Source organism: Symsagittifera roscoffensis, chromosome 1, assembly GCF_963678635.1.
Source record: "Symsagittifera roscoffensis chromosome 1, txSymRosc1.1, whole genome shotgun sequence".
NCBI lineage: Eukaryota > Metazoa > Xenacoelomorpha > Acoela > Convolutidae > Symsagittifera > Symsagittifera roscoffensis.
Genome location: NC_087062.1, coordinates 96569998 through 96582740, shown reverse-complemented (window position 1 = coordinate 96582740; position 12743 = coordinate 96569998).

Below are 12743 nucleotides of genomic sequence, written 5' to 3'. Positions count from 1 at the left end.
GTGATTGTGTTCAAAGGTTGGAGAATAGTAAATCGATCCACAAGGTTCAGGTATAATTAGAACGCGAGTAGTTCGTTAGATACTATTTTAAACTTACTAAGTCTAAAATTTATCCTGGGGCTGGTAAGAGGGGGGATCAAGTGAAGGATGAATAACCGAGGTTCTTCACTGTTTATCCTAATTTGAATGATTAGTTTTGTTTAAAAATTTCTATTAGTCTTAGGTCTTTAGAAAGGTTTGGGCAGTGAATCGACGTTTGAGGTCGTTAGACACTAACTAAGTGGGTGGGGGAGAACAAAGTTGTTCTGTTTGATCCAAGGATAAGCCTTGATGATCAAGTTTGAAATTTAATTAAGTAGAAAATGATTTAAGATCCAAGGATAAGCCTTGATGATCTGACTTTAAAATTAAGTGAATGTAAGTTTAATAAAGATTTAAATTTGTGTAAAGGAAAGATTTAGTGTTTTCTGATATTAGTGGGTTTATGATTGCTGTTATGTTTTAGGTGATGAAGCTGGAACAACAGGATGATTTATGATTACTAACCATTTATTGTCATGCTACTAATTTTTATTTTTATTTTTTAATAAATATTTTTCAAACATGTTTTATATATTACTGCAGAGTTTTAGGGGAACGATCTGAGATCTTTTTATCAATCGTTATTGTATATTATTAAATTTGTTTAGCGCCGGAAATGATTTTGAAGATTAACTTCAAGGTTTTATGTTTGCAAATGGAAATCTAAATTCATTGCAAGTAGTATTCGAAATATAAATGTTTGTTCTGGCTTTTGCCGAACGATCATATAACTATACGGCAAGTTTCTACTTTGTCGTATGTCGTCTCTGGTTCGAGGTCTTCTTCCAATTCCGGGTAGTTCTGTTATGGTTCGGAATATTGGCTCTGATCTATTGAGTCGTAGAGACATTTCGATTAAATTATTGTCGTATAACATTTTGAATGTTTTTGTCTAATTTCTAATCTATTTTGGTTAATTCTAATCTAGTAAGGTCTTGTTCGAGACTTATGGTCGCACCAGATGAGTTAGGACTGGAGTGTATAACTCATAGAGTAATTTCGGATAGGGTACACCGTCTGCTCGTCACGCTATCTTATTTTCGGCCGGATAGATTCGTGCAACTTCTTAGTCTAATACCGATCCTAATCTTACTCTTATACTATCTAGTCTCAGGGTGTTTAACTAGTCTCTGCTAGGCTCAATAGATCTAGGGTATACTGGTTTATTGCGGCTGCTGAAGTACTCGGGAGAGTGCAACTAATTTCTAAGTTAAATTCAAATCTCTCTGGTGCTGAAATTACAAGTAACTTCAGCACTTACAAATAAGTGGGTTGTTAGTTAGATGGATCGTGATTGGTTAATATTAAATACTTTACATTGGTAAAACATTTAATTTATCCAATCATAAAATGTAGTTTAGATCAGGTTCCAATGTATTCACAGTTCCATTCTCACTTACTTTACTTAGACATTTTTCTAATAACTTTACTTAAACCGCGACTTTGAGTGCAGCAGCAGTAAACAGGCCGGAATTCAGAGATTACGATCCCTGAACCACTCATCCATTCTTTTGCGTGAGACCTAATGATTCTCGGGCGAAATCGTCCTAGAACCCATTCCACGTATAGGCATTCGAGGGGACACAATCTCCTTGAATGGTGGAAGACAACCTCCTGAATGGGGGATGCACCGCTCCCATGAAACCTCTGCCCCAGGGGAGGGTCACGCCTTCCTCTGAATCCAGAATCTATGGGGCGAGTGTCACAACAGGTCGTTATAGACCCCAGGCGCTATAGATTGGTCGTTATATATTTCTAAGGGTTTTGTTGCATGACTTTAAGGTCGTTATAAAAACACATTGCTAAAAAATGAATTACGTCAATGAATTACGTTATTGAAAAACGTTATCGTTTCAACTGTAGATACATGTTGCTAGAAACCCATTACTGTTGAGCTTGGAAAAAGTCAGTTATTCTTTAGTTTTCCTTGGCCTTCAACATCCCTTTTTTCACCATTTTCTTCAAGGTCATTGTCGTCAAGAAGTTTCTTGATGAATGGAACAGTTTTTAAAGAGAGTTTAGAAAAATCTCGTTTTGGAAGAAAAAGTCTTTATAACCGCCCAAAATGCTTGTTGGGACTGAAAAATAGAATGCTATGGGAGGAAAGTCGTCAAAAATAGGTCGCACAAATGTCTATTTAATTTTACCAAGTAATATATCCGATATCAAATTTTTTTTGATTAATGGCAATTATCCAAAAGGGCAGTTTTTGTAAATACTGGTCTCAGACAAAATCAAAGTTGTTTCGAAAGAATTAGTGATTCGGGAAATATTTTTTTCCGGTATCGAGGAATCAAATAATCGAATAAATCCGGAGCTTCTTGTTAGCCCCTTCTTCCGTTAAAATATAACTTACTTTCCGACGAATTTGTTACAAACAGAGTGAAGTTATGGGCATTATCACTGAAAGTTCGAAATATTTTTAAAATATTGTTATCAAATATACATATTAACATGTTATGTTATGTTTTTAAAATATTATATATCAATATATAATATATCAACAAAAATAATAATATATCAATATATAATAAAACAATATATCAATATTAACATATGCTAAAACAATCTTGTTGATTACGATACATACTCAGTTTTGTGAACATGCTAATTCACGATAATCGGACTTAAATAATGGGGTAAATTTTGCCATGTTGTAATAATACAGCAGACTGAGAATATACAAAATACACGCTAAAACACGTTGGATAAAGAACGACTAAAGGTCGTTTACATTTAGCTGAAAGCTATTTACTGCCATAGACATTCGACGCTAGATAATAGTAGTGATGAACAAGTTAACTCACTATCCAATCGAACCGAAATTGATCGAAAATTGTCAAAAAGCAATTAATCGATCAATAAACGATCAAACATAAAAAATCATTTATCGCACACCTCAGTTTCATCCACTAACAGTGAATGATATCTACTAAATAGAGCAAAACCTTCCTGATGCCCGAGTTTTATGGTGACTTTTCAGATGGCCGAACATGCTAAAATACCTTTTTTAACTGATTGCATATTATGAATCATTCTGGCAAAGTTTTGAAATCCCCCTTTTCCTCAAATTGATTGCCGCTTTCTGACAAAACGTCTTTCCACTACATTTGATATTTGATGCGCCTCGATCAGCACGCAGCTGAATTATTACTTGGATTTAACCGACAAGGTATTGCAAAATAATTTTTACGTGAAGATGGAAAATTGATTTTGGAAGAAGTGAGCTATAAATAATTGGGTCAAAATAAATGTAAATTGTGATATGAAGTTTTTTTTGACTGAAACCGTTTTTTATTTGCTCTCAAAACAAACTAGAAACATGAAATAGTGAATTGGCTTTGCAATATATTTATTGCAATGAAAAACTATTAAAAACTGATTGCAATATATTGCAATACTATTGTAGGTGAAAATTACAAAAAATACGTAGTAGTTGTTTCACAATTTAGATAGGGTTTATCACCAATTTATCCTAGTATTATCCGGCACAATATTGACCGAGTGTCAGAGGGGGAGGAGGAAACAGCAGAGGAAACACAAGAGGAAGGGGGCAAGCCAGAACGTTCAGCGGTAGAGGAGGACGATCGGACACAACTACGTCGGACAAACTACGTCGGGGAAGAAGTGGAAGAAGACGACCTTAGTTGGGCTGAAGAAATGGAGCAAAGCATCGAAAACGAGAAGGATCAGCAAATCAATATAATGCAAGACGGGTCCGCACATAATAATAAACTGTACGTGGACCTACTAATAAATTGGAAAAGTGTTCGGTTCCAAGTGGACACGGGAGCCCCCGTGACAATAGTATCCAAGAAAACGGCTTTGGAAGTATTGGACATCAAATACATACGTAAAACGGACAAACACTTCACTGACTACGGGGGGAATCGTATCCCTATGTTCGGATTCAAGAACGGGGTGATCGGCATTCGTCGAAAAAGAGTTGAGGACGAAATCTACGTGACAGACCGCATGGACGGAAACAACCTGCTCGGACAGGCCACAATGCAGAAACTGGGACTGACATTCAAAATCCAAGCCATCATGGACGGGGAAAGACTGAACGAGAACAAATGTCACTTGAGGAAAAAGGATTTACTTCGAGAGGAAGACATTTATGTCAGGATTGCTCCTAAAGACCCGAAACTGACACTAGAAAAGTTCGCCGTGGTCAGTACTACTCACCGGAGGGCGATTTGGCGATCCCTCTAGCGTTCCGCCCCTGGAAAGACACTAATAAAGCCAGAAAACTGAAAAAGGAGTTCGTTTCGCCCCGCAAACGAACTCTTGAAACGGAGGAGGCCTCTCGTCCCACTCCCGATGAGAACGAGATCGAGGAAATGGAAACCCCGCAGGAAGCGGAGGAAATCCCGCCAATTGAAGCTCCACCCGTGGAAGAACCCACTACGATTGAAAAGGAAAACGTCGACGATAACGCGGATCTGTCCATTATTTCGCTTCATGAGGAAAACCAGGCTGTGGTTCTCGACTACGATCACCGTCTAGTCTCGACAACCAACGTACCTTCGACCTCCAGTGTGGGTGAGATATATCCCTCGGGACTGAGGAAAACCCGTTCATCCTAGACGAAACGGGTTCCGAAGCGTTGAGTGACCCGCAAATCGATCTAACCTTCCAAAATGACCTCGCGACGGAAGAAACCCCTTGCCCTGGCTCGAGACACAGAGACAACTCAAACTGGATGGCCGGACCCATTGAATGCGGCTGCCCCAGAGTGGTCACCATCTCATGTCGACATCTGTGCCCATTACACAGCCCTGAAAGCGTTCGAATCACACTAGACACAGCACCCTTCCATTGTGAACATTCGTGCAAGATGCATCGTAGCATACCGGCGAACGAGCAGCTGGCGGCCTGGAAAGAGTGGGCCAAAAGAGTACTACCTACCTCGTCGAAGAAAAATTGGAAGGTGGAGAAATGTGGCGGAGATTCAAGAATCTTTACGTTCTCAATTCATTCAAGTTGTTGCTAAACATTTAGACATGTATACCTGCCTATCTGTTAATCATTTCAGTTGCGCCCTTTTCATTATCGTTGTGATCTTATCAAAAAGCAGTTATTCAAACCATCTCTTTTACTATCTAATATATTGCAGTACTATTGAAGGTGAAAATTACAAAAAATGTAGTAGTTGTTTCACAATTATGATAGTGTTTATCACCAATTTATCCAAGTATTACGATAAAAATTGGCAATGTAAATATATGAGGAATAACTTTGTCCAACGTTTTTACTTTTTGAGAGTAGAACATCTAAAGACTTGAAGCCTATTTCAAGACTCTTGAATCCGATAATATCGGATATTAATTCATTCAAAAGTTTACAATTCAGCAGAAAACTTGGAATTTTAAAGAAAACCCGTAAAATGACTTGCAATATAATTGCAAGAAACTATTGCACATTAAAATCGATTGCTATCAGGGTTGAACTGTTATTAACACTGTTGTTTAACGTTATTTAACAAGGCATGTTAAAAACTGTTATAAGCCTTACAGTTAGAAACTATAATTCAACAACCAGTGATGAGAAATAAAAGTTTGACCAAGCAGTAAGAGGCTTCTTCAAAAAAAATTGTCATTCCAAAAAAGGGAAATCTCGACTTTGGGTCTGTCCAGTCGGACTTGCAAAACCGATTTGAAAAATGTCGAGAAAATGAAATTTTGTCTTCGTGTGATGAAATCAGATTGATTGTAATTCAAATTTTGGTACGTTTAAATTCGGGAAAAACCGGCGAACGGACCAGTATTTTTGAATTGGGGAAAAACCGGCGAACGGACCAGTACTTTTAAAGTGCAAACTGACCAGTGTGGCCACTAGGCTAAGAGCGTCCTACTAAAAAGCAGCAAACATATATTTTGTTTTGTAAAAAGACTCTTAGACACCGCTAAAAAAAGTTCAAATAACAAATGATCGCACAATTTTTTCACAGCTGGAAGGAAACAGCAGCTGAATGACGGTCAATTTCACGCACAGACTTTTCTCTTTTCGGGAGCTCTACCAAATTCTTATGCCTTTTTCAGCTCATCCTCATTAAAAAAAATCTCTTGTCTCAAATGACAGCTAATCATATGAAAAAGACAATTGCTTTGAAAATAGATACCTGGGTTCAAAAAAATACAAAAAAGTAACTGTAGGATACCAGCATCTAAAAAGATACCAAGTGGCCACCCTGAATCTGACCACCCTTTTTTCCGTGATTCTGGCGGATTTTTGTTTGAGCAAAGCTTACATGGAAGCGCCAGCAGATTCTGCTAAGGACACAGTCTCCGTGAAGAGGGATCTTGACAGGAAAGACGATCCGCCCTGGCTGTCTTCCTCATCCGGATCCGCGTGTGCCCAGGAATCCTTACGGATCGGGAAGGGGGGCGGATCAAGATCCAGAAGGGAATCCGGGATTGAAGGATCAGTCATAGCGGGGAAGGGTAAATACAAGTTTCCCCTATGTTTAGAGGGGGAGGGGGAGGGGGGGTGAGAAAAGGAAGTCGGATGTTTGATTAAAAGATTTAGATTGAGTGCCCACAGAATGGGTAAACTCTATACGAAAGGATAATGTTGGAACAGAAGCAATAAAATTTATGAAAACTAGACGTCTTCATGTAACAAGAATCCGATTAGGTCACAAACTTTGAGGACTTTCAAAGACACTGAAATGAGGCATTGCTTCTAAAACAAAAGGTCAAAAATTTAAATTTGTGAATAACGGAGATGAATGGAGTTACACCGTTTACAAGTCTGAATAGCTGAGTTACATCATTCACAAATCAGGTACCCGGAGTTACAAGACTGAATAGCTGAGTTACATCATTCACAAATCAGGGACCCGGCAAGACTGAATCCGGTTGCATATCTTTTTGAAAAATTTAACGCAAGTTGTAGAACCTATAAAGCATGAAAGTAGAATTTAAACTGGAAAAATCACTCAAAAATACCAGTTCGCGAAAACATACTTGAAAAATGAAAAGCCTGATAAATACCAGTTCGTGAAAATCCGAAATTTTATACCCGAAATTATATCAGTTCGTGAAAATATACTTGGAACTCGAAAAAAATCAGTTTGTGAAAATATACTTGAAACTATAAAAAATTATCAGTTTGTGAAATCAAATATAAACTTCAAACTCGAAAAAGCTTGAAAAAAACAGTTTAAATGATTTTGTTCTGCTGAGCAATCCGTATTCTGTCTTTATGCACAAGACCTTTCCAGTTAATAAACCAAATAAAATACACCGACCAGGGTAAATATAGGAATAAACTTAGCATCCACAGTTCGAGATACACCCATGAATCCAGATAGGAACCAGAGTTGTCAAAAAACGGTTTCGAGATATGAATTAAATGTCTTGTTAATAAGCAAATCGTAGTTCAGAAAGTTAGTCGGAGACAATAAGATAGCTGTCATCCGAAGGTGACAGGCAAACTCCGAAGGTTAAATACCGGTTAGCGCCAGACAGATTATTGAAATAGATAACACGACTAGAATTGAAACATGAACTAAATTTAGATACTATGACATTTCCCTCATTGTAATAAATAATACTCAAATCCAATATCCAATATCTGTGTTAACAGTAAACAATAGGGTTAATAACAAAGTTTTCAAATCAAGTTTTTCAAATCAACTACAGTTCTTTTAAACACAAACTTTTGAGTTTTTGCTGGTACACAGCATGCCCTCTCCCTGGACCTCCCCATTTTAGCAAAGTTTTATAGATTGTTTTGAACTCCATTTTATTCATCATCTTTTTACTCCTTTTCTTCAACTGCTCCGGCTTTGTCCGTTTTTCTAATGTTGTCAATCATGACCCCCCCCCCATCTTGGTCACTGCGGTCCGCTTTCTGCCCGAGCTTGTTTCATCCAACGAGCTGGCCGAATCTTGGCTAGAATAGGAAACAAGTCGTTGTTTCCGGCCCCGTTTCTTTCCCCCGGTTACTGATATATGCTCTGGTTCGCGCTCCGTTTCTTGTGGTTCGGTTCCTTCGGCATTTGTGTCTTGTGGCTCGGCTCCTTCGGCGACTTCTGGTTGAACTGAATCCTGTCCCCCACCAGATGTTCCCTGGCCATCTTCTCCACCGTTTTCTCGCCCCCTTGTTGGTTTCACCACTAGGATGGTTGTACTCAGTGGTAACTGGTCCTCCGATTCTGAGTCGGAATTTTCTGCGGATTCCAGAATTTGGAATCTTGCTTCCTTTCCCAATATGTTGTGCTGACTTTCCTTAGTGCCTTTTGAGCTTCCTGGTTGGTTTCCTGTCGAGCTGCCTGGTTGGTTTTGTCTCAATTTGAGCTTCCTTTTCAGATCCCGCGGCGTAGGTGGTGTAGGTAATGGTCCTCCCGGCACTCGCTTCTTCGGAACTTTGGTCTTCCTGAGCGCTACTCCTGATTTCCTAAGCACCGCACCGTTACTCATTTTAATAGTATGCTCAGTTTGATCAACTATTTTGGACTTTAATGGTCTATACCTATTCATGTTCCGCTCCCCGGTCCTCTGCATTACCACTGCCGGTGGTACCTCCACAGGGTCGTTTGGTGCCCGTGTAATCCCAGGCTCATCATCTTGATTAGCCGCTTGTTCCTCTGCTAATCTTAGTGGTCCCCGTCTATTTTTCCGGTCATACTCAGTATCCGATCGGATTCCCCAGTTGGTGTCCATCGGCTTCGGCATTGTTTGAGCTATCGGGTCTCGTTCATCTAAACATTCATATTTCGATCGTATTACATTTTCCCAATTTAGATTCCGTAACGTAGGTTTTTTAGTCAAGTTCCTGAGATCAGTATTAGCTTCCCGACCGTGGTGCGCTTCGAACGGTGTGATGTTGAGGGATGCGTTTTTCACAAATCTTAGGGCTCCGAGGGCTCTTTCAACCATTCGATCCAAGGGTTCCGGTTTATCCTCCCGCGCATACGTCAGCACTGAATTTTTAATGCTACCAATCGTGCGCTCAACACATCCTGTTGCCCTATGATCATTCACTGGCGAAATGAGGACTTCAATTCCTTGTTCATGACAGAATGTTTTAACTTCCTTAGACATAAAGTTTGTTCCCTGGTCAACTCTAATTTGGCGCGGAACTCCATGGGCGATTATGTAGGCTTTTAAAAATTTTATAATTTTATCCGAACGGTTCGAATTACAGACCATAGCTGATGGCCATCGTGAGAATCGGTCCACCGTCACCAAAACATACTTTTTAGATTCCTTCAAGTAGTTAATGGGTCCCCAAAAATCCAATTGGACTGATTCATTCGGCTCTTTTGGTTCAAGTATTTTCCCTATATCGTCCTTCGAACACATGTTATTCAAGTTCTTACCCGCTAATGTGCATTCCGGACAATTCCCGGCGATAGTTGCGAGACTACGGAACATGTATGGGTACCAGATGTCCTTAGCGCGGTCGATCATGCTGGATTTTCCGTGGTGATAATAGTGAAGTCTATTGACCACCGCCGTCTGCAAGGTGTTAGGGATCACTAGCCTCTCGTCCATCCACAGGCATCCGTCTCCTACGTGGAAGTCCTGAGTATACTGTGCGAAGTACTTACTCATTGCTGCAATTTTCGAGTGTAACTGAGGGTCTTTAGATTTAATTAACTCGATAATAGCTTGTAACTGTGGATCAGATTGGTATTGGGATTCTATAAATCGAAGATTAAATAATTCGGGAAGAGCGGATTGTTTGCTGACTACTTTACAATTTCTTGGGATAATAGACATGACTTTATTTTCCGGATTGACCGGTGGATAACTTTCACCAGGGTAAACCGACGGAATAGAAATGATGGTATTTGTTTTAGTGCTCCTGACTTCTGTTGTAATCGCCTGTATATTTACATCAATCTCCTCTATATCATCACTACTGCTAATGCTAGGGTGTCGTTCCAATAATTTCCTGATCTTCCTTTCCATGATTAAATTGCTTGAATTGTTAATGTTTATTGACGAATTTAAAGATTTTGAGTAACCAAAGTTAGCTTCAATAATAGTCCCAACTGAATTTTTGCTAAACTCAATTGACCTGCCGGAAATGCAATTCGTCGCTCTGTGATTGGTCCAATTTCCGTCGCATGATCGCTCGCCCTCTACCGGTCGTTTTCTATTCGATATATTACAAATGCGTCTATTATTAGTAACCGATGGAGACTCGATTTTATTTCTAAATCCGAGGGCGGATCTAATTCTACTAATTTTTGCCACTGTAAACATACTATCGTAGGTGCTAATCGGTTGAGGATTTAAGCACGGGTGCCTTGAAAGATAATCAGCGAGTCCTATTTTTACTCCGGGCTTATGTTCTACTTGAAAATCGAACGGTATAAGACGATCTAACCATATTGTTAATCTGCTGAACAATGTTTTGTTCTTTTTGTTGTTCCCATTTAACAATGACACTAGTGCCTTATGATCCGTAACTATTAAAAATTTTCTTCCCAGCGCATAATTTTGGAAATATTCCGCGCCCCACACAACTGCTAACATCTCCAATTCATTCGTTGAGTAATTTTTTTCTGCTGCGTTTAAATACCGGGATGCGAATGATACCGGCCGCCAACCGTCGGAATTAAGTTGCTCAAGAACCGCTCCGAGCCCATTATGGCTAGCGTCACACACAATTCTTGTGTCTCTGTGTATATCAAAGTGCCGAAGTTCCACTATATTGGCCACTTGCTTTTTCAGGTTCTCGAATGATATTTGACATTCATCGCTCCAGATATAATCGATTGGTGCCCGTGTAATCCCAGGCTCATCATCTTGATTAGCCGCTTGTTCCTCTGCTAATCTTAGTGGTCCCCGTCTATTTTTCCGGTCATACTCAGTATCCGATCGGATTCCCCAGTTGGTGTCCATCGGCTTCGGCATTGTTTGAGCTATCGGGTCTCGTTCATCTAAACATTCATATTTCGATCGTATTACATTTTCCCAATTTAGATTCCGTAACGTAGGTTTTTTAGTCAAGTTCCTGAGATCAGTATTAGCTTCCCGACCGTGGTGCGCTTCGAACGGTGTGATGTTGAGGGATGCGTTTTTCACAAATCTTAGGGCTCCGAGGGCTCTTTCAACCATTCGATCCAAGGGTTCCGGTTTATCCTCCCGCGCATACGTCAGCACTGAATTTTTAATGCTACCAATCGTGCGCTCAACACATCCTGTTGCCCTATGATCATTCACTGGCGAAATGAGGACTTCAATTCCTTGTTCATGACAGAATGTTTTAACTTCCTTAGACATAAAGTTTGTTCCCTGGTCAACTCTAATTTGGCGCGGAACTCCATGGGCGATTATGTAGGCTTTTAAAAATTTTATAATTTTATCCGAACGGTTCGAATTACAGACCATAGCTGATGGCCATCGTGAGAATCGGTCCACCGTCACCAAAACATACTTTTTAGATTCCTTCAAGTAGTTAATGGGTCCCCAAAAATCCAATTGGACTGATTCATTCGGCTCTTTTGGTTCAAGTATTTTCCCTATATCGTCCTTCGAACACATGTTATTCAAGTTCTTACCCGCTAATGTGCATTCCGGACAATTCCCGGTGATAGTTGCGAGACTACGGAACATGTATGGGTACCAGATGTCCTTAGCGCGGTCGATCATGCTGGATTTTCCGTGGTGATAATAGTGAAGTCTATTGACCACCGCCGTCTGCAAGGTGTTAGGGATCACTAGCCTCTCGTCCATCCACAGGCATCCGTCTCCTACGTGGAAGTCCTGAGTATACTGTGCGAAGTACTTACTAATTGCTGCAATTTTCGAGTGTAACTGAGGGTCTTTAGATTTAATTAACTCGATAATAGCTTGTAACTGTGGATCAGATTGGTATTGGGATTCTATAAATCGAAGATTAAATAATTCGGGAAGAGCGGATTGTTTGCTGACTACTTTACAATTTCTTGGGATAATAGACATGACTTTATTTTCCGGATTGACCGGTGGATAACTTTCACCAGGGTAAACCGACGGAATAGAAATGATGGTATTTGTTTTAGTGCTCCTGACTTCTGTTGTAATCGCCTGTATATTTACATCAATCTCCTCTATATCATCACTACTGCTAATGCTAGGGTGTCGTTCCAATAATTTCCTGATCTTCCTTTCCATGATTAAATTGCTTGAATTGTTAATGTTTATTGACGAATTTAAAGATTTTGAGTAACCAAAGTTAGCTTCAATAATAGTCCCAACTGAATTTTTGCTAAACTCAATTGACCTGCCGGAAATGCAATTCGTCGCTCTGTGATTGGTCCAATTTCCGTCGCATGATCGCTCGCCCTCTACCGGTCGTTTTCTATTCGATATATTACAAATGCGTCTATTATTAGTAACCGATGGAGACTCGATTTTATTTCTAAATCCGAGGGCGGATCTAATTCTACTAATTTTTGCCACTGTAAACATACTATCGTAGGTGCTAATCGGTTGAGGATTTAAGCACGGGTGCCTTGAAAGATAATCAGCGAGTCCTATTTTTACTCCGGGCTTATGTTCTACTTGAAAATCGAACGGTATAAGACGATCTAACCATATTGTTAATCTGCTGAACAATGTTTTGTTCTTTTTGTTGTTCCCATTTAACAATGACACTAGTGCCTTATGATCCGTAACTATTAAAATTTTCTTCCCAGCGCATAATTTTGGAAATAT